At 38.2% G+C, this 23,226-nt stretch overlaps 1 protein-coding gene and 1 long non-coding RNA gene across 5 annotated transcripts in view; one reads left to right on the top strand and one right to left on the bottom strand.

The window, feature by feature from the left end:
- The window catches only part of GRM7 (glutamate metabotropic receptor 7), an 892,306-nt gene that overhangs the window by 125,454 nt on the left and 743,626 nt on the right, over positions 1 to 23,226 (bottom strand). The gene's annotated exons all lie outside the window — the stretch shown is intronic.
- Positions 2,196 to 23,226, top strand: part of LOC134758028 (uncharacterized) — a 94,474-nt gene continuing 73,443 nt past the window's right edge. The window contains exon 1 of the long non-coding RNA XR_010132746.1: positions 2,196 to 2,363. This is a non-coding gene — a long non-coding RNA (uncharacterized lncRNA). The remainder of the gene's footprint in view (positions 2,364 to 23,226) is intronic.

Genomic DNA, 23,226 nt, shown 5'->3' with positions numbered 1-23,226 from the left:
TCCTGATGGACCTAGGGAAAGTTTTGAGCAGTGAGTGAAACCATCTAAATATTAGTTGGACCAGACACAACATGCATTCCAGATTAGCGTCCTGAGATTTAACATTTCATGAAGGATAAGTCTAAGTTAGATGTAGGAAGCACACGAAGCATGGATTTATGCACTTGAAATTATTCTAACGGTAAAGAAAACTTCTTTGTCGGGGGGCAGAAGGGTGCATTTAGTGTTTAAAGAATTGTGTAGTTTTCATTTAAGAAGCTTCAAAAATATGTGCGAAATGATGCCGGCAGTAAAGTCTATTAGCATGAGACACTGTTTTGTCTACTTGGAAAGGAAACTTGTTTTTTCATTTGACCTTCAAATAAAATAATTTCTAAATAGAGCATTATTGAACATGGTAATTCAGGACACTTCTCCTAGTAGCCTGCTACCTACTTCAGATCAACCTTTCTACTGAGTACAACTAGAAACCTGAATAAAATTAAAAATATATCACTATGTATCTACTTATCTACTATATATGTGTGTGTGTTTATATATGTAATACATTTATAAGTATTCAAGTATATATAAATATGTTATATGCTTATATGTAATATATACTATATATACATATACACTCATACACACATAAAACCTTCTTCAAGGCATTGAAGAGTTAACAAGACAGAAAAGAATTACAGGGAAAAGGTACCAAGCCAAAAGAAAAATCAGAGAGAGGCAAGCCTGGTATTTTGAGTAGTCCCTCCTCCTCCCCTTTCTATTTTATTTTTCCCTAAGAGCCATCTGCTTATTCTGGAAAACCTTATAAAATTCAGGCTTTGGTTTGAAACCTCAAAGGGCCATAAGCTAGGAAGACTACATAGAAATATACTCACCCTCATAAAAACCAGCCTTACTCAGAAGCAGAAGTCAGTTTTCCATAGGAAAAATACCTCAAATTATCCATATAACCTATTTTATAAGGTATTCAGCAGGTATTCTTAGGTATTCAAGGTGATGTGATTAAAAAGAAATGGCAACAAATCTAGAATTTAGTGTAGAGGTTTTAATGGCAGAGTAAACAGAGTTCAAGAGAAAATGACCAAAACCACAAATGTATGGAACTGTAAGGGAAAAATAAGTAAGCCATTTTAATTTACCTAAACTTCGAGTCCCAGTAGAAACTGAAAGTGGGAATGGAGAAGTATATTTAAATAGATAATGGCTGAGAATTTCCAAAACTCATAAGAGATGATGAAAGACAGTGACACACAGATTTAAAAAGTGTTACAAACTCTAAGGGAGGAAGAATACACACATATACACACATATCATGCATATGTACACATATACTCATGTATGCATACAAAAGAAGATGAAACATTGAAAATAGGTAAAGAAAAAAAGACATATTACTTTCAAATAAAAAAGAAACTGAATTCTCAGTAAAAACAATGTAGTCAAAGACCGCAAGATGCCACCTTTAAAATGTAACTAAATTTACAAACACTGCCCAAAGGGTATGACACAGATAGAATAAAAACTGAAGTCAGATCACAGTTCAGAGATTCATCACAGTTCAGAGATTCAAGAGGAAATGGAGAGTCAGAAAGAATAAATAGGTGGGTTAATACAAATGAATCTATTTTGCAATAATACTGACTTTGGGGTTTAAAGTGTATGGCACAATGACATAAAAATAAGGAAGGGGGTTGACTAAATTACTCTTTCAAAATACTAGCATTATCAGAAAATTGATGAAAGTAATGATTTTTATTAGAATTTAATTCAAGAATGCCTATAAATTGTAATTGGCAGAGCAACTAAAAAAATTGTCTAACAGGTTAATGTGGAAGAGAAAAATGAACAAATTATATATTTGCTGACTGTTTCCTTCTTGCTTTCTATTGGATTGATCAAGAATAACAAACTCAAAACCAAAGTAAAATATTAAGTTTACTGACTAGATTATAAAATCAAACCCAACTATATGTTTTAAGTAGAAGAACACAGTTGAAAGGAAAATGCTAGAAAGATATTCTTCTTGAACTTGGCCATTTCCTGTAAATCCATTTGAGGAATGGGCCAAGATTGAAGATTCTGGGTTGTTCCTTGCACGTGCATTCTTCTCCAAACTACAGAGGGATGGTGACTGGAAGTGGGGGAAAAGGGCACCTCTGGGATGTTAGTGATGTTCTGATTATTTACCTGGGTGCTGTTTATCAGGATATTACAATTTCTTTCTTTATTTATTTAGAGACAGAGTCTCACTCTGTCACCAAAGCTGGAGTGCAGTGGCATGAACTCGGCTCACTGCAACCTCTGCCTCATGGGTTCAAGCAATTCTCCAGCCTCAGCCTCCTGAGTAGCTGCGATTACAGGTATGCACCACCATGCCCGGCTAATTTTTGTAGTTCTTAGTAGAGACGGAGTTTCACCATGTTGGCCAGGCTAGTCTCCAACTCCTTACCTCAGATGATCAGCTCGCCTTGGCCTCCCAAAGTACTGGGATTACAAGTGCGAGCCACTGCACCCAGCTGACATTTTTATTTTTAAAAAAATCCAATGACTGCCTTTATGGTTCAGGCACTTTCATTCAACAACTAATTTTTAAATTAACATTTGACCCAAGTTAAACAACAGTGGTATCAAAACTTCTACTAAAAATGTTTTCGCAGAGTTTCCCTATACCACAACTTACAAGATACAGTATGTATATCTGTCAAAATATTAAAATGTGAGGTCTTGATGTCAGAAATTGAGACTTAGTATCTTTGGAAATAGTTCAGAAAATGATATCATAAGATGATCATCTGGAAGGGGCCTTAGAGAGGAAATTAAGGCCCAGATTATCTAACTTCCACAGGAAGGCATCATATGTGTTCAGGAGAATGCTCAGAGATATCTTCCCTTGTTGTTAAAGCAAAATGTCAGCATTCTGAAACTTCTAGGGGAAAACAACTCTGTACGTTGGGAAGATGTGAGCATTTTCTTCTCCACTTCCCTGCCCTGGGAGAAGTGGTACCTTATGTTTATTTTCTGAGCGTCAGGGATGAATAATGCCACATATTTAGAGTGTTCATCAAAAGCCCAGCCACCATCTGGGCTAGAATCTAGCCGCCTTTACAAATGTTTTGTCAGCTATAATTGAATCTTGTTGAAATATGCATGATATATGTACGTTAGGGCTGGAATTTTGAATGCATAGACTAAATCCTATCTAGCAGTTTGAGAAGAGCAATGGAGGGAAATCTCTTATTGATAAAATAAACCAAACACTTTCACTGTTTATATGTTTACTATCTAAGTAAAACCTTATTAATCTGGTAGCCACTGACCCCAAATTCATGTCCTTTGAGACTAAGTGAGACAAGTAGAATTTAACTTAACTCATGAAAAGTGTTTCCCAGGAAAACTCGAAGGGTAAATATGTTGGGAGATAGTTTTTACTGTCTTTACATAACATAAATATGTTAAAAAAAAAAGACTTGGAAACACTATATATTCATGTTGCTGATAATTATATGTTCATATTATCTGCTCATTAAAGCAGCTCATTAGTTTACTCTGCAAAAGTAATTGGTTCAAGTTACTCTGCAGAGTTGAAAGAAATGAAATCCTGCTTCTTTAAAGATAAGCAATGGATCTTTCACTGAATCTAATTGGTCCTCTTTACAAACTAATTCAAATTCATGCAGTTTTACTGAAGCTGTTTTCAAGAATTCTTTCCTTGGTGCCCAAATTCTTTTTCTCCTCTAAAATCTAATTCTTCCCAGATATTAACAAATATGGATGGCCATTTCCCAAATCTTTACTAGTTATCCTTCCAAAATTCCTTTTAACCTTCATGCTAATTCTTCCCTCTGATGCCACGTGGAGAAGTCTGAACCTCAACTTTATGCCAGCCCAGTGTTTGAAGACAGCTATTAGGTCTCTTTAGCTTCCTTATCTTCTCCAAGTAAAATATATCCCATTTCCTCTGTGAGATAGAGCTTAGTATTTTCCTGATCCGCCTAAACATGGCTGGGCACTGTAAATCCAGACCTACCCTGATTCCACTCATTCCTAGGAGGTTCAGCTCAGAGTTTCCTCCTGAAAGGCAGGGACTCATCTTTGACTTCTCCACATCTTAGCCCAGGGCCTGGCATAGGAAATACATGTTGTCCAGTGGTTTTAAGCACTTTATGATATCTCAATTTAATTCTGAACATAAACTCCAGGAAGTAGTTACTACTGTTGCCACACCTATCTTATAGATGAGACAGAGAGGTTAAAGAAAAGTGACTAAGGGCACATAACCCAAAAGTGGTGAGCTGGTATTGATGCCTTTGGAATCTGGCTCTGGCATCCATGCTCCTAACTGCTGGGCTACTTTCTAGCCATTCTACCATGCTATATTATTAATACCATGACAATAGAATTACTAACCAACACTTTCAGAAGGGTGTGAGAAGGCATCTAGTAAAACCATAGAGATATGGGAGAAGTCTGAGAGGTCAAAGGACCTCAAGGTAACAAAAGTCAGAATCAAAATTCTGGGCTATTGGTTTTAAGTCCATAGCTTTTCCTATTATATTCTTCATGAGAATGGTGAATTTTTACAGATTTGTTCGTAGATTCTTAAAAACATGTATGATTTTTGTATTCTCATACTATGAATTAACTTCAATGTTCCACGTCTCCAGATTTCTCTTTGCAAGATGGAGCTGTGCATTTCTGCCTTTAATGGGCATATGTAGATCACCTGGGATCTCGCTAATATGCAGATTCTGATCTGGTAGGTCTGGGTGGGGCCTGAAAGTCTGCATTTCTACAATGCTCCCAGTTGATGCTAATGCATTCAATCCATCGGGCAACTTTTATGAGCAAGAACAGAGCTATTCTAGTTGGGCTCCAGTTTCCTTATCCAGTTCTTGGGAAGCTTGACCTCAACATCACAAAGGTCCATTTCAGCTCCAGTAGGTCTATGACAGCTGTCCCTGTTTCTCTCTGGCCTCTGTCTTCTATACCTTCTTGGCTGATTGTTAGGCATGATGATGATGCATGATGATGATAGGTGGCAGCAGTGGAGACAGGGAGAATGGAGGGATGACAGGTATCTTGGAGGAAGCACTTGATACAAAGCCATTTCTTGTTTCATAAGGAGTCTTCTGCATCCCCATGTTTCTTCCCTAAATTCCTTGTTTCTCACTGCACATAGTTTATTTCTCTACCAAATTATAGGCCCCTTGATACACTACGGCAACAGTTTCACATAATAATTATTATCACTCACTATTGGCCAGGCACTGTTCCAAGGTATTTAGGGGACAGATTCCTTAAATCTTTCGCAATAATCCAAGAAGATAAGTACTATTAGCATCTCCACTTAACAGGTGAGGAATATGAGGCTCAGCAAACTTAACTAATGTGCAGAAGGTCGGAAATACTCATATACATTAGAATTAAATTGGATGTGATCCATGAGGTAAGACACAAGGCTATTCAATATATTCTCTAGCATCACAGCCTATAAATGCTATCTAAATATTTAAGGACAGACAGAATACTATTGGCTCAGCTACGCCTAGGGAACCAAAAAAAAATTATACATTAACTATCATTTTGTTGTTATTTGTTCTTGTTTTTCAGTTGGTCAGCCCAAGATGGCCAAAGTAATGTTTTCACTAACCATATCCTGTTGGTTGTAATTTTTCACTCCAGTGCATAGTGTGATGACTACGGGAAAAACAAAACTAAAAACAAACATCTTTCACCTCTAAGAACATGTGGCCTTGGGTACTATCGGGAGGCCATGGAAGCCTAAAATTTGGATATAATGCCCTGGATCATGAAAATAAGAAACAAAATCCCAAGATGCTTCCACAAAATCCCAAGATGCTTCCACAAAATCCCAAGATGCTTCCACAAAATCCCAAGATGCTTCCTTTGGATATACCTCATACCTAATCCATTTTGCCACTTTTGCAATAGCTGATGTTTTTCCTGGTGTACTTCTTTTTGTTAGGTGAATTATCCATGGAAAACTAAAAATTCCCTCCAAAATTGTTAAATTCTAAGTAGTGATTTCAGGGCCATAGCTATGTATTTTAATAGAAATGAAAACATAAATGAAAAATACCTTATGACACCACAGCAATTAAAAAATCCTATCATCTATCTGGTTGTTTCATTGATAGAGTAATTAATTACTTTGTTTAACTAGTCTGGAACCAATGACAGCAGAGCTGCTGGCAATGCCTGGTAATGAGCTTTCACATCAATTAGTGTTTGGGGGTCCAATTACTTTAAAAAGCATCTCTATTATGGCTAATTCTTTACTCAGCAGACAATTCATGAGTGGCTTTGCACATTTTTATGGCTAATTCTTTACTCAGCAGACAATTCATGAGTGGCTTTGCACATTTTTATGGCTAATTCTTTACTCAGCAGACAATTCATGAGTGGCTTTGCACATTTTTAAAGAAATGATTCCAAGAGATAACTGCCACCACTTGGGATTAAAGTCCTATGCTGCTGTAGACTTAAAGTTTAAGTACCTTTTAGTCCAAGGCAGTTAACCAAGAATTCTTCCAAGTGCCCTACCTTCAATAAGACAGACGCTCAAAAGTACTTGTTGAATGACCACCCCTCTTTCCAAAATGGAAAAAAAGAAAGTTAAAATGTAAACATCCAGCATAGGAAGGCACTCAAGTCTGTTTAAGTAAAACCACGTCAACCAAGAACCAGCATCAAAACCTTGGGAATCTATTTGTCAGAAATACCCAGCTATGAATGGGATGGCTATATCCAGAACTTAATTCTGTCTGGTGTCACTTGTTTTATTTTTCCTTCTTTAAAGGAGTGGTTGTCAAAGTAGGTTTCTAATGTTGGCTGGTTTTACTTTAAATTTACCACTCACTCCAAGTGGGCTTCTGATGTCACTCCATGATCATACTATATTTCTAGCCCTGCATGCTTTTATTCTCTAGGTGATGATTTCATCCACTGTCCCCTCTCCTCAAAAGCTCAACATCTCCTTCCCTGGCCTTCATTTACTCCATTTCTATCTCATAGAACAGAAGTTTCTCCACCAGCTTCTAACCCCACATTCACCCACCTACCCATACCTGTGCCTGCTCTGTTTTTTCCTCCTGCTAATGTGGAGGAAAGGCTCATCTTCTGTTCCACGAGCTCTTCAAGTTTCACTTGTGGTCTAGAGCTCCTCTACTCTGCCCTGTTCAAGAATATCGTTCCAGCAATCTCCAAGCCCACCCTGCAGCCACATTTATCCCTCTCTACTGGATATCCCTATCTGTATACTAATGTGCTGTTATTTCTTCCAGCATTAAATTTCATTTATGGACCCCACTTTCCTCATGATCTAAAATGTGACTTCCCTGCTTCTCTATAGTGTTGGATGTCTACATCATTTCTAAGAACAGTGAATTACTGACTTAAGTGCTTTTGTTCCTCATTTAGAGGCTCTATCTTTGGTCCCTGTAAATGTTCTTTCTTGCCACTTTGAGGAGTTGTATGAGGGATGCATGCAGCAGTAGAAAGTTAAGTGTATAAAATGCTACAGTAACTAAAACAGCATGATGCTGGTACAAAAACAGGCACATAGACCAATGAAACAGAATAGAGAGCCCAGAAATAAGGCTGCACATCTATGACCATCTAATCTTTGACAAAGCTGACAAAAACAAGGAATGGGAAAAAGACTTCCTATTTAATAAATGGTGCTGGAATAACTGGCTAGCCATGTGCAGAAAATTGAAGCTGGACCCCTTTCTTACATCATACACAAAAATCAACTCAAGATAGATTAATGACTTAAATGTAAAACTCCAAACTATAAAAACCCTGGAAGACAACCTAGGCCTTACTATCCCGGACATAGGAATTGGCAAAGATTTAATGACAAAGACTCCGAAAGCAATCACAACAAAAGCAAAAACTGACAATTGGGACCTAATTAAACTGAAAAGCTTCTACACAGCAAAAGAAACTATCAACAGAGTAAAGAGAAAACCTACAAAATGGAAGAAAATATTTGCAAACTATGAATGTGACAAAAGTCTAATATCCAGCTCCTACAAGGAACTTAAATTTACAAGAAAAAAACCCCATTATAAAGTGGACAAAGGACATGAACAGACACTTCTCAAAAGAAGACCTAAATACAACCAACAAGCATATGAAAAAAAGCTCAATATCACTGATCATTAGAGAAATGCAAATCAAAACCATAATGAGATACCATCTCACAGCAGTCAGAATGGCTATTATTAAAAAAGTCAAAAAATAACAGATGCTGGCAAGGTTGCAGAAAAAAAGGAATGCTTATATACTGTTGGTGGGAGTGTAAGTTAGCTCAACCTTAGTGGAAAGCGATTCCTCAAAAAGCTAAAAGTGGAATTACTACTTGACCCAGCAATCTCATTACTGGGTTTATACATGGAGGAGTATAAATCATTTTACCATAAAGACACATGTATGTGAATATTCATTGCAGCACTATTCACAATAGCAAAGACATGGAGTCAACCTAAATGCCCATCAATGACAGACAGAGTGGATAAAGAAAATGTGGTACATACACACCATGGAATACTGTACAGCCATAAAAAAGCATGAGATCATGTCTTTTGCAGGAACATAGATGATGGAGCTGGAGGCTGTTATCCTTAGCAAACTAATGCTGAAACAGAAAACAGAATATGGTGTGTTCTCACTTATAAGTGGAAGCTAAATAATAAGAACTTATGAACACAAAAAAGGGAACAACAGACACTGGGGCCTACTTGGGGGAGGGTGAGAGGAAGGAGAGGAGCAGGAAAGGTAACTATTGGTTACTGGACTTAATACTTGGGTGATGAAATAACACATACAGCAAAGCCCTGTAACACTTGTTTATGTATGTACAAAAGCTTCACATATACCCCCAAACCTAAAAAAAAAAAAAAACAGAAAAGTGTGCTTACGAGCTCTGTGAGTCTGCTGAAATGATGGTAGACGAGAAGCTGTCCTCGATCATTCACCCCCTGCTCCCCAGCCAATTTTCTCTGTGCAAGAGTGGCTATTTACTTTGGTTACAAGATAAAATTTATGTAAGTGGTTGAGCCTAGACTTAGGGGTGCTAGTTTCAGAAAAAAATGGAACTATATATATTTCCATGTTTTTTCCAAGGCCAAGAGTAGTTTTGTCCTAAGACAACAGTAATCAGTATTTTTTGCTTTTGTTTTGTTTTGTTTTGGTTTTCTTTACACTCTTTAACTACTTTTTACTTTTCACATACCTTACTCTCTTGTACTATGAAAACTTATTGAAGACTCCAAAGAGGTTTTACTTCTAGGTTGTAAATATCAGTACTCACTGTTGGCAACTGAAACAGAACCACTACAATGCTTATTTAATGATGCAAAGGAGGATAGCAAAGATAAAAGCATTGCATATTAATAACATCTCGGTAATAGGATGAAGTTATTTCTGGCCTCAGAAACAGCCCTGAGATCTGTCCTAAAATCAAGTGTCATTTTGTTCCACATATGAAAGAGCAGAACCACAGACACAACTTGGAAAGTAAAACTTATTTGCCTTGGTTTTTATAATGCCTGAATCTGGAAATCTATAAAACCTGTTAAGATACTAGCAAAGCTTTCTCAATTTTGATGAGCTTATTTTCTTTGTTTACTGACTAATATCTTCATCTGCAATATAAAGTGTTACCATTTTTGTTATGTGTAATCTGTCTAGATAATAAAGATTTTCTTTTCACCAGAGTGACTTCCATGCTTTACATTGACATCATTATGTCCTTGATTATTAAGAAAACAATGCCGGGTGCAGGAGGCTCACACCTGTAATTGCAGCACTTTGGGAGGTCAAGGCTGGTGAATCACCTGAGGTCAGGAGTTCGAGACCAGCCTGACCAACATGGCAAAACCCTGTCTCTACTAAAAATACAAAAATTAGCTAGGTGTGGTGGTGCATGCCTGTGATCCCAGCTACTCAGGAGGCAGAGGTTGCAGTGAGCCAAGATTGCGCCACTGCACACTCCAGCCTGGGTGACAAAGAGAGACCTTGTCCCCACAAAAAGAAAAAGAAAACAAGCAAGCAAAGTTTCCTCACTTATAAAACAGATAAGGTGTTCCACAATTGTATGATTTTCTATGCTTATTTGTGTGTTTTATTGTCATATCTTAACAGTCCAAATCACCCACCTCTGATTTTTAAAAAAATTTTCCTTTCACCTAATCATCAGATTTTTAATGTACAAAAAACCATAAGGCTTTCAGGACATCTGTTACACCTAAAACTATCTTTGAAGTTTCATAGAGGGTTCCTGGAAAATCACAAGGATTTGTTCTTTAGTCTTATAAAAAAAGAGGAGCTAGAAGAGTCATCTAGTTCATTTGCTCTGTTACTACTATGAGTTTTATGGGAAAAGTCAAATTAGAAGAGTTGCTCAGGCTTCCCTAGATAAAATTTGCATTGAAGAATATTAATGTAAATATTCCGAAATTATATTCCTTAGGGGAAGTTCCAAGAGATCTGTCACTGTCTTCACTGCACATAACGTGTTTCTATTTGTCAGGGTCTTGGTTATGCTTTGTCTGTCTGATGATACAGGCAACAACAGTATACCTCAGACATCGGTCAACATGGCCCATCAGCCAAATAAGGCCGATTACCTGTTTTTATAAAGTGTTATTGGAACACGGACAAGCCCAAAGAGTTACATATTATCTGTGACTGCATTTGCACTACAATAGCAAGGTTCAGTAGCTGTGATGGAGATGTTACACCTCACAAGCCTAAAATATTTACTAACTGGCCTTTTACAGAAACATTTTGTTGATGCCCCATACAGTGTTATCATACATAATTTTAGTTATTACTAAAATGCTTACTCGGCTACAACCTCACTTTTTAAATTTAAACCTAGCATTTTTTAGGCCAATAGATTTCAACTGGGGATGCACATCAATGTTACCTATGGAGTTTTATAAAACTGCAGTTATCTAGAATCTACTGCAGACTTATGTAATCTCTCTACTTGACATTCTTGCTGTATTCTTAGTATGCTAGGTATATTATGCCTCAGGATTATTACGTGCTATGTATCAAGATTTTTTTCTGCTGTGAAAATTATGTTCACTATTTGTATAAATCGTATATAGCATTCCCTCTGTTCTTTGAAAATAGCCTTAATCATTATTCTAAGAGACATTTTATCAAAAACATTTTTGATTGATTATTATCTCGTTTTGCATGCCACAGAAACAACTACATTTCCTTGTCAACTGGATTATTCTTGACATAAACTCTCATTAGATCTTTCACATTTGCAAATTGCCAATAATAACCACAGCCTTTTGAGTCTCTGTCATTTACAGACAGCTTTTGTTTTTCTGTGACTCTTCCCTGAAAGCTCTGCAATCAGGTATAAACCCTCTTATGGCCCTGAGGAAAAGGATTGAATCAGAAGGCATCATTTGGGCAGTTTTTCAGATGATACCAACATTTTCAGATTTCTTTTTAATCAAAAACTCTACTCCATGATATTGCTACCCAAAAGTCCAGTGGAGCAAGAATTAATGACCTAGGACTGAATGAACTAATGAAAGAGATTTTATTGCATTATTTGTTTGCAATATTTATTGATGTTAGCCTAATATCCTATGTTTTGATTAGATAAGGAAGCACTTTTCTATTTCCTTAAGCTTTTGATAATTCATAACAATTTGGTAGGCTGCTTCTGTAAACTGAAATGAGACATTTGCAAAGGACGTCTGATTTCTACTTTTACCTGGACTCTCCTACCTTCAATTCAGAAACTCTTATTGAGTCCCTTTACTTTACATGACAGAATATGTATTTGTATGGTTTCAATGTATCTGTCTTCCTTTTCTACCAGAACGTAATAGGAAATATTGGTATGCCTCCAAAGCCTTGCCTGGTATATCATATTTTAGGATGATGTTCTGTTAATCAGGTATACTAAGCCACATGTAAGAAAGTAAGATGGCCTTTTAGGAAGCCTTTGCAAGAAAACTGACCAGGTACCTGGCTTTACAGGATCTGAGCATTATGGGTATGGAATGTCATTTTCTGGCAGGTCAAGAGTGTTGAGGTAATTTGGGAACCTTGAGAAGGGAGAAATTTGCCCAAATTCATAGATAATGCAGGAGAAACCTGGTAAAATTTCTTGGGCTTGGCCTCCTGGCCTTTGAATAGCACATGACAGAGTCCTTAAAAATCCAATCTGAGAATCCTCATGAAAACTTCCAGCAAAGCAAACTCAAACTATCCTCTGTAGTAAATGAATGCTTGTTCCACCTATGTAAATAATCAGGCTAGGCCTAAGACCAGTCTTATTTTATGATCACAAATAACGTTTTTTGAGATTATTTTTGGTCAAAAGGAGCAAGACTGTAATAAGCATAATACTAATTACTAGTATCTCCAATGGAAAGTTATGCTTCTTTTTTTTAAGAACAAACCCTTCTAAGTTATCTAATCGGTTCTCTTTCATTACCTTTGAACAATTTTAGGACTCTGTAACTTGTGACTAATTTACAGTAATGAAAAATAAGTCCTGTCTATAGACAAAAAGATAAATTCTACCCAGTATATTTAGAAAGTCCAGTTGACTTCTCTGTCCCCTATCCCAAGGCAAAAGCCAATTTTGTGTCTATTTACACATTCATTTCAGCGTTCTTTATTCCATACAAATGTGTGCTGCTTTTATTTCTCCTTTGAATTGGCTGTAACATCTTCCTGTGTTTTCATTAAAAATTAGTTATATAATAAAATCTTAAACATGTATTAACATTTTTTTAAAATTACCTCCAAAGTTTCTTTCCAAATTGTCAAATTAACTTGAGTCCCACCTCCCCATATGATTGAAATCTAGGACGAATACAACAGTAGGAGGAAAACAAACAAAAATCCTAACATTCCAGATGTTAGGAGAAAAATGATGGAAAAAATAAGCACATAAGTCATACAGTGTATTTGAAGGTGATAGTGTTATAGAGATAAATATAAGTCACCAACTCTGTGAGCTGCTGTTCTGGAAATTTAACTCGCTTGTACAATTTTTCTCTGGGATGTAACGAAACCTAGAACAATAACCCTTGGAAATCCTCAGTGCTATTTATGGCCTATCAAGGGTCCTGATCTCTGTGACTTGTCATAAAACAGTAGAAATCTGGGGTCTGGGGGTACTAAGACAACAGCAACAACTTCCTTCAATAAATGACATACTGTACCAACTAGTGATAACCTTCCTCCCCTTAGGTTACAAAAGACAGCCTCAGGCATGTGGACTTGAGTGCTTATTTGATGGACTGATTTTTTTTTTTCTTCATTAAATGAGTAAAGGTTTATACTTCACCATGTTTGCCTAGCTCTTTGGGAAAGAAATCTAAGCTCACTGTATCAACTGAAAATAGGCAAGTTTGATCGAAGGGCATGTATCTGGGCATTAGTGCAATATTCAATGGTGGTGGCTCTAACTAACTGGGCAGAATTTATTTTTTAAGTACAGTCTACGTTACATATTTGTAGGAAATCAGAGGCCTGTGATTTTCTTTACCATTTCTCCTAATAAAATGAGTTTATAAAATATCACTCATTCTGTCAGTAGATGCTTTGCCAACCAGAATAACCTACAACTTTTAAAAGCTTAACTTACCAACTCATACCCCACATGCCAGAAAGCCTCTGGAAATAGTATAAATGGCTAAAATAATTACTGATCGGTGGTAGTGATGGCAGAATCTCCCGATTTTACACAAGACACATCAAAGCACAAAACTTGTAAGCTTCAAAGAATTCCTCATTGACTACCAGCCTACCTTAGAGAATTCTAACTTCTAAAAAGGTAATTTCTTCTGAAATAACTTTCTTTATTATGAAACAGTAACAGGCAAATTACCTACAATCACATCTTCATAAAGATTTCTATTCTGAGAACTACATTTTCTGGAAATCAATGGAAGGCTAATTATGTCCAAGTAGTCCCTGATGCTGAAAGCCTGGGCGCAGGGGAGAGCACAGAAGAGATGTGGATTGTTTCCTCTGTGAGATGGTATCTCTCCTTTTGGTGGTAGGCATATGCATCTGTAAGTAATTACAGAGAGAAGCATTCTGACTTTCAGTTCTTTCATCTCGGTAGATGATAATCAGAGAGATGGATACTAAATTAATATGAAGAATAAAACATGAGAAAACAGAAAAGAGCTGTGTTAAATTTTGGTGTTCATTCTACATCCTTTATTTCACAGGTTGTAAAACCTGATTCACAAGTGTCACCTGACTAGGGGAGGGATGGGGAAGCTTTCTTCAGAAGAATGGGATGCCTCTACTTTCCCTGCCTCTTCCGTGTGCAATTCCATTCCAAGGGCGTCAAAGCCAGGGCTGCTCATAAGCATCATCCCTTTATTTACATGCTCTCTCCTTATCCTGTTTTCCAAAGATAAGTGTTTGTTTAACAAACAGAATGCCTTTTTTTTTTTCCTGGTAATATATGTTCCCTGGTGAGCCTTCCTGAAAAGTTGTGTGCCAATCACTCTGCTGGTTTTCTTCGCAACATTTCACCCTTCCTTCTTTTCCGCATGGCTTATCGTTCATTATTCTTCCTCTCCTTGGCTGCAGAGATGGACACTGATTAGTCCTATCCAATGAACACATGGCATCACCCTGGCAACTACTATTGGTCAAGGAATGACACTTCTTCCAGTTCGTCTCAAGGAAACTGACAGGATAAATTTATTTCCCCATGCTTGAAAGTTAGGGTCTCTCTTTCCTATCAGACCAAAACAAAGAGGTACATGGCCCCAGTTGCTCCAGTAGCATATTTTGAGCATGAATTCTTGATGACTCCTGGAGACACTGACCACATAGAACCTGAATCGTGACTTCCTGTACATGAGAACACACACATCTCCTTGGTATTCAAGCCACCCTGAGCCAGGTTTTTGTTCTTTGCAGCCCAAAACATTTTAAATAGATACAAGATTTGGTGCATCTTTTCTTCTAAGCATTGAGCCTCAGAAGGTTATGTCGAGTAACTAGATCTCTGATTGAAGGGTTATCTATTCCAATCTTGTGGAGTTTTTTTCATTTATTCATTCAACATGTACTTATTTACTACCTGAAGTTTACCAAGAACCTTGATGAACACAGCCAGATAGAACCCCTGTCTCTCTCACTTATGGTCTAATGTAGAGGTTCTTGAGGTTTGTGGTGCCAAAGACCTCTTTGGAAATGTGGTGAAAGCTGTGCACCCCTTCTTAGAATGCCTTTACATGCATAAGACAAAATGCACAGCATTACAAAGGAAGTCAGAAGTCAGACATGTTGAATGACAGTAATCAAAATGCTTTAAGAATGTTGACAGTTATATATACATGCTTCTCTATTAATGTCTTAAATAACAAGATCAAGGCAGCAGGTTTAATAACCAGCATAATTCCAATGATGAACATAAATGATATTTTGAGATAGCCACAACAAGCATAATGTGATGGGAATCTGTGAGTTTCAACATGTGCAAAGACTCCATGGCAGGGCAAATCACGGCAAGTATTAGGGATTGAAGCCTGTGTGGCTGTATCACAGACAGTGGCAATGAGGAATATGAATAAAGTTGCACTGGTAGACATTGCTATCTATTTCTGTCTGTCTGTCTCTCTCACACACCTCCCACCCCTAAAATAACTTTAGCAAGAGATTTGCATACAAAATAGCGATAAAATAACTGTGCAAAAGAAATCACAGATGTGGCTTTTGAAATGAATGTGCCTATCCATCCATTCAGTTAAACATAAATTTCCCCAGAGATGCTATACTCTCAATTATAATAAACTTTGGTTAAGATGATATGGGCAAACTATAAGGCATTTTAACAGGTAATTTAAAGTCATACATTAAGGAAGAACTGTTAAAAATCCATTTTATGATGGGGAAACTGATGCCCAGAGAGGAGGAGCAGAACACCAGAGGGCACACAGGTAGACGGGCAGAACTTAACCGCAGCCCTGGCTCTTTAACTCTATTTCACTATACTCTGTGGCTTCTAAATACCCCGTTCAACAGGACAGGCATAACTAGGTCATTTGTGTTGCTTACCAAGAGGTTTTTATTGACAACTAAGAGCTCTAAGGAGAAATCCAAATAGAAGTATCAAATTCTAAACTTGTCCCTCTGCCAGCCCCATCTCACCACCTCAACCCCTGGGATCTAGAATGAGAATTTTATTTGTTGTGTGTCTCATTTATTCCACATTTCTCTGTGATAAAGAAAATCCATTTCCCTCTAAATTAAAATTGCGTTTTCTTCCTAACAAACACTATACCCCTGGTACACACCAGAATAAAAATAAATTGATTTTTAAGTATCCACTGAAAACAAACAAAAAAACAATAAGAAACATAAAAATCATGGTGCCTCTGTGTGCCTTTTGAACAATTTAGCTATGAAAATGGATGCCTATCCTGCAGATAGCAATTGTGTCTATGATGGCAACATCTTTGGACAGTTTAGTAGCTTCAGTAAAAACTTCAGTCTCTCAGATATTTTGCAGAATGATGCTAAATGACCTGTTTGGTTGAACTGTTGCTAAGGTGATAAGAGCTAATGAAATAAACCACTGTATCACTCAAAAAAGAGCATCTTTCAAAGGGCCTCAATAGCCTATGTCCTCACTAGTAACCCCACCCCCCGCGACCATGTACATCTGAGTCTGAAAACCAAGCTCCCGAATCAACAGGTAATTGACAGCCTTAATTAGGGCTTCATGATATCAGGTTGTCATTAAGCCACCTGATTTTCAGGAGTATAAGATTCTTTGTCAGTTAATCTTATCTGTCTTTCTGACAATCCCCCCTCCGTAATAGAGCTGTAAAATACTTTATCAGTCATATAAACACTGCCTCTTTCTGCAATGTTTTACTAGCTGTAGAGTGGACATCTTTGTTTGGATGCTGAAGCAGGCACAGATGCCCCTATGTCAAGCTCTGGATATAAGACCAGAGACAAACACCTACTTCTGAAACCCACATCCCAGGTGTTAATGTGAAAACTGAATACAAATGTTTTGAGGACTAGGATTTCTCATCACTCGGGATACAGGGACTAAAGCTGAAAAATATTTCCACAATATATCATCAAGTGATCTTCTGAACCTTTCTGGGGACCTACAATAGCCAGGGTGAAGTAAATGTATTTCAGTTTTATGAAAAGAAACAGACTAACAAAAAGATATTTAAAATTCACAGTGTTGAATTTTGTATGGCAAACATTAATTTTACGATAAAAAATCAAGAACTAAAAATAATGGAAACGTCAATATGTAAAGACATCAGGGTACTCTCAGTGCATTATGGGAAACACAATTTGCATATATCTCATTAAATGAAATCAGTTGCTGCCACTGATGATAGGCCCCTAGGAAGGTCACTGAGATAGAAGTCTCTGTTCTCAGATCTTTATAATAAAAGGGCTTAACTACATCATTTCTATAGTCCCTTCCAGTTGAAATATCTGAGTAGAAATTCTCTTTCAAGAGGAATTTATGGAGATTTAAGAAAAGGATTCAAGTCCCTTTATCCTTGCCCTTTGGTCTCATTAACTATAGATATCAAGATATCTTTATATCATTATATTCAAGCTTGTAGTCCTTCTGGAAAGAAATTCATGTCTCAAGTTATCAATGGTCCATTTTTAGTCCACCAAAGTCAATTACTTATTATTTCACTATTGACGCAAACACTTATTTTTTCATCATGGAGAAGCCCTTCTGTGCTGTCAAGAAGTATCTGTACCAGCCCACTTTGAAGTGTACCTTATTAAACACAGAATTGCCAATAGGATTTTCAAAAGCTTAAGCAAAGATGGCAATTTTTAAAAAATTAATGTTACAATTGTTCCAAGAATTATAAAGTCCTACTTTATTTTCTTATAAAGGACAACTTCAAGACCCTTGCAATCAACCCTCACAAGCAAGAGATTTCTTTCACGATAACTGATAAATATTTTAAAGAAAGTTTCTTTGCTGTATTATATGGTTCCGAGTCATTGTATCTTTGCTGGGGAGAATGCTGGATAAATCGGTTAGATATGAAAGCTGAGTCTGCCTGTGTTATCAAAGGACAGGTTGTTGGTGTCAGCATTCATTGTGGCAAAGATAGTGCTCACCAGATATCCATGTGCTCCTCAACCTCCCCCAGGTATTCTCTAACTGTTCTCCTGCTCCTGCAAGCTCAAAGGACATGTGTCCAAATAGCACAGCTAGAGGATAGAGAAGAGCTACCCAACTTTCATGAAACTTTACTTTGTTACCCACCACTGGGATGTGGGGATTTATCTCTTACTGCATCATACCTATGCATCTCTATATTCCTTATCTGCAATATGTCAGATTATGATGACTGAAGAAGAGTCCTAAGATCCAGAGATGCTTCTAATTTGCATGCAAATTTCACTGTTTGCCAGGAAACAAATACCTGTATCCTAGGGTCAAGGAATTTGTTCCTTTCATCTTCCTGAGAATGAAGCTTTCCCTCATTCTCTGCTTATGGAAGTAGGAAATGTAGGAGAGAAAGTGGAAGTAGGATGAGGAGAGAAAACTGCCTCAAATGTAACAAGAGATCTGTTGTCCATCACCAACTTCCCTTATTCCTCATTTATGATGTGTCTTGGTCAACCCGGGACTATGCTATTTCCTAGCCAAGCCTTCTTGCATTCTTGGTATCTGCCAGCACTATAGGATCTATTTGTTGAAACTTGTAATTCTAACTTCTAATGTCATCCATGGTCCTAGCAAAAAAACATACTTTAAGATCTTATCCTCATGGAAACAAACAAACCAAAAATGAGCCACACCAAGAAACAAAGGGACTCTGGATCAGAAGCCTTTTTATGTGCACTGTCTAATAGATGGAAACCTCATACCCTTCACATGCACAATGACCCCAGGTTTGATGCACTAAATCCAGTATATTTGAGTCTGGTAATGGAAGATCATGGAACAGTCTGCTGGACTGCAGGGGTCAGCAAACTATGGCCCATGGGCAATTCATAGCCTGTTTTTGTGTGGTCTACAAGCTAAGAATGGCTTTCACATTTTTAAAAGGTGCTATAGTTTGGATATTTGTCTCCTCCCAAATCTCATGTTGAAGTGTAATCCCCAGTGTGGGAGATGTGGCCTGGTGAGAGGTGTTTGGGTCACTGAGGCAGATCCCTCATGGCTTGGTGCTGTCTTTGCAATAGCGAGTGGGTTCTCACAAGATCTGGTCATTTAAAAGTGCATGGCACCTCCCCCCACTCTCTCTTTTGCTCCTCCTCCTGCCATGTGAGATGCCTACATCCCCCTCGTCTTCCACTGTGATTGAAAACTTCCTGAGACCTCCCCAGAAGCAGATGTTGCCATGCTTCCTGGAAAGCCTACAGAACCATGAGCCAATTAAGCCTCTTTTCTTTATAAATTACCCAGTCTCAGGTATTTCTTTATAGCTGAATAATAATGGCCTAATACAGAAAATGTCACAAAACCAAACAAGCAAACAAACAACGAGCACATCACTGTAATAATGATCTCCTCACTCTTCTGAACTTTTAAGTTTCCTCTTCTTGGAGGTTACTGTCTTCACCAGACAAACATTTAAAGACCCCCTCCCTTGATCCTATAACCCTCTCCACCTACTACCTGGGTCCTCACAGCTGTGCATGAGCTTTACAAAATCATGACAGTAAAACCCCTTGAAAGCCTTTATTATGCTCACAGAAGCTCTCTCTCCTCCCGTTCTCCCTAGCACCACTCTACCCAGGCTTTCACCGATACCAGTCCGTCAAATCACTCTTGAATTTTCCAGTAGTGACCCCATTGCTCAATGTGATGCTCTAGTACTTCCAAGTAGCATTTGAAAAACAATGGTTCATTCCCTCTTTCTCCTCACCCTTTCCTCAATCACTTTTTGGGTAACTGTTCCCTCCCATTTACCCTCCTCTCTATTATGATATTCATTTTCAGCTCCTTTGCTACTTCTTCTTCTTCCCTAGTTCAAATATTGGAGTATCTTGGGCATCATAGTTACTTTTCTATCTACAATTATGCCTACATGATCTCATCTAGTCTCCAGGTTTCCTGTATCATTTGCAGTCTGATAATTCCCAGCATCTCTCTTGAATTCCAGAATTGTGTATTCAACTCCTAGCTGACATCTTCACCACCGTTCATAAGCATCTCAATGTTACTGTGTCCGAATTTGCCTCTTTCCTGCCAAACCTGCCCTCTCCTCTAGTCTTGCCTTTTCAGAAATAACTACTGTTGACACAGCTGTCTGCACAACACGTGTGGAGTCATTTGGATTTGTCCCTTTTGTTTGTACCTCATATAGCATCAATCACCAGATTCAGTCTAGCTCATCTTCACATCTCCCTAATCAAACCATTTTTCAACACCTCCAACTCATTCCTCCAGCCCAGGCTACCATGGTCTTTTGCCTTGATTACTGTAACAGTGAACAGTGCCCTGGCTTATCTTCCTGCTTCCACTTTCACCCCTAGAGTCTGTTCTTCTCCAAGACAGAGTAGTCTTTTTAAAATGTTTAGTCAGATCATGCTCAAAATCATCCAATGACATCCCATACAATGCAAAATAAAACTGAAATTTCTCCTCATGGCCTATACAATGTCAAGGGATCAGGATCCTGCCCCCTCCTGGACTCTTTCCTGCCTGTTCGCTGCAGACACAGGATCCTCCTTACTGCTCCTCTTGCCAGTCTTACCCCTGCCTTGGCGCCTACCTGCCCTTGCATTTGCTCATCTCTGGCCTGGGCACTTTCCCTACCCCCACCCCCAGTTATATTCATGACTCCTTCTCTTGCTTTGTTCTCTATTCAAGAATACTCCCACCTCCAAGATGGCATCCCTGACCACCCTCTCACTCTCCTTCCCACCATATCACAGCATTTAAGCAATTGATATATTACATACTCATATTTGATTAATTTAACCACTCTCTCACTCTCCCTCCCATCATATCACAGCATTCAAGCAACCGATATATTACATACTCATATTTGAATTGTTTACTTTATCCCATAATGTACATATTCAACAAGGATTTGACAAAAAGAAGAAAGAGGAAAGTATCTAGCAGATCCTTGTAAAGGAGTTTAACCAATTATGTTTGCTTCTACATCCTTCTCATTACTACTTCAGCTCATGTATTACCTCCTCAATGAAGCCTTTCATGACTACCAACCAATCAGAAGTAGCCGTGCTCTCTCCAGTCATTCTCTATTCCCATGCACCTGTCTTTGTCTCTTCAGAGCACATATCATTATCCAAAATGATGTGTAGCTTTATCCAATTACTATGTAGATTTCATGAAGCACTAACTTTGTCAATGTTGTTCACTGTCCCCAAGGCCTAGATAGTGCCAGGCACAAAGTCGATATTTGTAAATACATATTGAATGAATGAATCAATCAACAATTGACTGAATAGATCATTTCTTTGCAATAGAAGGCACAAGAGGACATAGGATAAGAAAATGAGGATTGTGTCAGAAATACACACGTACACACACACACACACACACACACACACACACACAGAAAGGAAGACTAGGGAATAGAAGACACTTTTACCACCCTTCCACAATGATGAGTTGAAACTTTTAACCTTGTAAGAAGTTGGGTAACTCACCATCTGCTGGCTTCTCCTAGGCCATATATCTCTCCTTGCTCTCTGTGTGGGGGCCCTGAGCTTTGAGAAGAGCCTGCAGATGCTTTTGCAGAGGCCCAGATGGTGGTCAGGATGTGTCTGGAATCTCAAATCATCCCTGGTTGCAGCTCACCTCTGTTACCTGCTTTGATCTGAAATGCTTCTGATGGGTTTCCAGAATGAATACTGCTGAGGCCTGTCGGGAAGACAGGTTTGGAGGTTTTGCATTTTTGGAAGTGCACCCTGCTCTCAGTAATGCCACGTTTGTATTTACATAGAGGATGGTGAAAAACAAATGAACTCTCATTAGGATGCCAAGTAAAAGGGCAATCACTCTAACCTGGGCACATGGTTAACCAAAAACATTATGTCTTGCTTGTTCCTGTCCCCAGTACCTAGCAGACTGGCAGGGCTACAGGGTGCAGTTATGCAGGCAACACACCGTACAACTCCATGTGGTGGCATTCTTATAACCTATGTGAATAGCAGCCCCTGGCATTACACAGGATGCAAAATACAATCTGCATGGACCTACATTTTGGTTATGATTCATGGCATCTGGACACAACAAGGTGCTGAATAAAATTTGCTGAATCAGTGAGGGATTTTTTTTAAAAGCCTAGGAGGCTAATTTGCTATCTGGGAACTATCTCAGATGGCCACTGGACAGGTGAATGAGACTTGGAATAGTCACATCATTTCAGAAGAAAGGAAGAAAATTGGGGTCAGCAGCCTTAGGACATCACCTGTAAGATTTTCTTACTTCCTGGAAGTTGTAGAACCTTGCCTACATAATTGATTTGATAAAATGAGTTCCCCAAAGCTAGGAAAGTATGATGCTTATTTTGTGAGTAAATCACTTTCAGTGTTTTTTTCCCCCCCTTCTGTGGATTGTGTCAAGGGTGTAATTTTGGAAGCTCTATCAAATGTGCAGGTGCTTGGGAAACTTCTCTCTGGCCTCCCTGACCCTACTCTTGCTTCTCCACAGTTTTCTTCTTACCAACAGTCCAAGTGGTCATTCTAAAACATAAATCAGTTTCTAAAGCTTCCCATTTTTCCCTTCTTGCTCAGAATAAATTCCAAAGCCCTACATAAATAGCCACTGGCTACCCCCACCCCATTCCATTTTCTACCTCCATCCTCTACCCTCCAGCTTCTGTTTCTCACGCCACTCACACTCTCCTCCATGCACCTTTTCCCTTGCTTTTCCTTTTGCTATTTCATTTCATGCAGGTTTATGCTTGAAGAGCACCTCCTCCAAGAAGCCCTCCTGACCATTCACATCTAATACAGGAGTCCCGGTAAGATCTATCTCCCATCTTCCTCTACCTTTCCTATGTCTTCTTATCATTTTCTATTTGTTTGTTTGCACATTGTCTCACTTTTCAATAGAATGTGATTTCCATGAGGGCAACGAATTTGTCTTGTTCCCCTTTCCATCCCTGGCACCTAAATATGTACCTGGCACATGGTGGCTTTTTGTAGACATTAGTGGGATGAATCAATAAATGTTTGAAACTG

This window comes from Gorilla gorilla, chromosome 2 (assembly GCF_029281585.2).
Source record: "Gorilla gorilla gorilla isolate KB3781 chromosome 2, NHGRI_mGorGor1-v2.1_pri, whole genome shotgun sequence".
NCBI lineage: Eukaryota > Metazoa > Chordata > Mammalia > Primates > Hominidae > Gorilla > Gorilla gorilla.
The sequence above is the reverse complement of the archived record's forward strand: the minus strand, read 5'-3'. Positions and strand labels throughout refer to the sequence as shown.